Source organism: Octopus bimaculoides, chromosome 26 (assembly GCF_001194135.2).
Source record: "Octopus bimaculoides isolate UCB-OBI-ISO-001 chromosome 26, ASM119413v2, whole genome shotgun sequence".
In the NCBI taxonomy this organism is placed as follows: Eukaryota; Metazoa; Mollusca; class Cephalopoda; order Octopoda; family Octopodidae; genus Octopus; species Octopus bimaculoides.
Window position 1 is genome coordinate 13,285,931 of NC_069006.1, and position 3,470 is coordinate 13,289,400.

Sequence of the window (3,470 nt, forward strand, 5' to 3'; positions counted from 1 at the left end):
GAACCACTTACGGGGACGTAAACACACCAGCATTGGTTGTCAAGCGATGTTGGGAGGACACACAAACACATACATATACATATATACGACGGGCTTCTTTCAGTTTCCATGTACCAAATCCACTCACAAGGCTTTAGTAGAAGACACTTGCCCAAGGTGCCACACAGTGGGACTGAACCTGGAACCATGTGGTTGGTAAGCAAGCTATTTACTACACAGCCACTCCTGTGCATATATATATATATATAGTGGTACTCTGTTGCTTGCAATGGAACAGCCTGCTTGTGAAATTAACATGCAAGTGGCTGAGCACACCACAGACATGCATACCCTTAACGTAGTTCTCAGGAAGATTCAGCGTGACACAGAATAAGACAAGGCTGTCCCCTTTGAATTACAGGTACAACTCATTTTTGCCAGCTGAGTGGACCAGAGCAACAAGAAATAAAGTTTCTTGCTCAAGGATACAACACCCTGCTGGGAATCAAACTCAAGATATATATATATATATATATATATATATTTAGATGTGTGTGTATATATAAACACATACATGCACACATCTCTCGTTCACACAACAGGCTTCTGTACAGTTTCTGCTTGCTACATCCACTCACAAAACATTGGTCACCCTGGGGCTATAGGATAAGATAAGGTGCTGCCAAGTGGAACTGAACCTGAAACCACATGGTTCCCTGCCCCCTTATAATTTAAGTTTTTTTGTATTATTTTAGCTCATAACTCGTTCTTTAAATGTCAATGCAAGTGTGTCTGGAAAATTCTCCATAAAAATTTTTGCTGTAGGAAAATTTGCCATAAAGGAAGCATGCAAGCAGACTGTAAACTTGGTAACTCATTTTAAAGAAATGACCTTTCTCTAATTGGTTGACGAAGTTACTATTTTAAGAAAACAACTAATCTTAATTGTTTTGCAATTTATTATTTGCAATATATTTTTTCACAGTGAATTTTCCTATAGCAAAAATGTTTATGGTGAAATTTCCTATAACCCAAACTAGGGACCCTGTTTAGTTCTGATCAGTCTGGGTAGTTCCTATCATGGTTTTGATTTCAGATGGAAATTCTTAGATTATAAACTCGGGCAAAAGCTTGGCAGGAACTGCGCTGCATCTGGACTGACTTGTATTTTCATTTGTACAATAATGTGTTGTATGGCACATTGCTAACCATAATGGTACCTAGCTAGTCATCTGTCTGTATTGGTAACTGGTTAGCCTTAATGGTACCTGGTCAGCAACAATGGTACCTAACTGGCCATAATAGTACCTAACTGATCTTGAAGGTACCTGGCTAGTCTTGATGATTTTAATCATCGCCATCCCCTCAAAAATGGTGATTCTGTGCCTAATGAAAGAGACATTATTAAAGGTAACGAGCAGCTAGAATCGTTGGGAAAAAGCTCTGCAGTTCTTCATCCAACTTGTTACATTCCGGGTTCAAATTCTGCTGAAAGCAACTTTGCCTTTCATCCTTTCAGGGTTGATAAAATAAAGTATAAATCAAGTCTTATTTCTAAATTAGAGACAATAATTATTAATAATAGTGATTATTCTACTCCAAATGCCCCTTCAATTTAATATAAATTTGTATTTTTATGTAACAATTCGTTGATTACCCAGATTCTCTCCCCCACAAGGTCCAATGGAACAGACTTGAGCAATTAATTATCCTTTTTTGTATAGACACAAGACCTGAAATGTGGGAGCTTTTTAGTCAATTACATCAACCGCAGTGTTCAACTGGTACTTATTTTATCGACCCTGGAAGAATGAAAAGAAAAGGTCGACTTCAGCGAAATTTGAACATAAAGGCAGACGAAATATCCCCAAGCATTTTGTCTGGCATACAAACAGTTCTGCCAGCTCACTTACTTGAACAATTAAGGGAAGTTTAACCATTTAGCATTCAAACTAAATACAAAGAATTCTTTAACATTCAAGTTGTCTCAACATGGCATTTTGTCCAATGCTCAAATGATTCTGTCTTAGTAATGATTCCTAATTTAGATACAAAGCCAGCAATTTTAATTAGAGGGGTACCATTTACCCTTGTACTTAGCTGGTACTTTATTTTATTGATCCCAAAAAGGATGAAAGACAAAGTCGACCTCAACAGGATTTGAAATCAAAATGTCAAAAAAAAAAAACAAAAAAAAAAAGGCCAGATGAAATATCATAAGGTAGAAAAGGAAGCCAAGACAGAAATGGATGGAGTAGAATACCACAAGGTATTATTGATTCACACTGATATAGTCATTCTTCCCCAATCTATTATATTGTGAGTGAGTCTATATTTGTGTATATATCATGTGTGTCTGTGTATGTATAAATACACTTACCAATGTATGTGTGAGAGTTTCAGAACTTGCTATTTGTTTGGACTTGGAGTCTGTAGACAGCAGTGTAACGGGTGCAGGAAATGTATCCATGTGTGACCCTAATGACTCATTGTGTATTCAGTTAGCCATTTCGAATCTATGCATAACTGGAGGAACTTAGTGAGTACGAATTTGATGTTGTACATTATTTGTACACAGTCCTATGCTATCATCGACCTAACATTGGTGCTTTTACTATTTAAATACCAGATTCTCTCAAATCCTCGAAATTTATCATCATCATCATCGTTTACCTTCCGCTTTCCAAGCTAGAATGGGTTGGACGATTTGACTGAGGACTGGTGAAACCAGATGGCTACACTAGGCTCCAATCTGATTTGGCAGAGTTTCTACAGCTGGATGCCCTTCCTAACGCCAACCACTCAGAGAGTGTAGTGGGTGCTTTTACGTGCCACTGGCATGAAGGCCAGTCAGGCGGTACTGGCAACGGCCACACTCAAAATGGTGTATTTTAAATGCCACCTGCACAAGAGCCAGTCCAGCGGCACTGGCAACGATCTCGCTCGAATGTCTTTTCACGTGCTACCGGCACAAGTGCCAGGAAGGCGACACTGGGCACAGGTGCCATCACGATTTTGCTTGCCCCAACAGGTCTTCACAAGCCGAGTTTAGTGTCCGATGAAGGAGACGACGTTGGCATGGGTGCCAGACGTCGAACCTAGTTCGATTTCGATATATATTTATACACATATGTATATATGTGTGATACATGCATCTATCTATGTGTACATTATGTATTTGCATGTGCTTGTGCATAGAAACATACATTTGGTACATGTGTTCATCAATATATATATTATCATCATCATCATCATCATCATCGTTTAACGTCCGCTTTCCATGCTAGCATGGGTTGGACGATTTGACTGAGGACTGGTGAAACCGGATGGCAACACCAGGCTCCAGTCTGATTTGGCAGAGTTTCTACAGCTGGATGCCCTTCCTAACACCAACCACTCAGAGAGTGTAGTGGGTGCTTTTACGTGTCACCCGCACGAAAACGGCCACGCTCGAAATGGTGTCTTTTATGTGCCACCCGCACAAGCCAGTC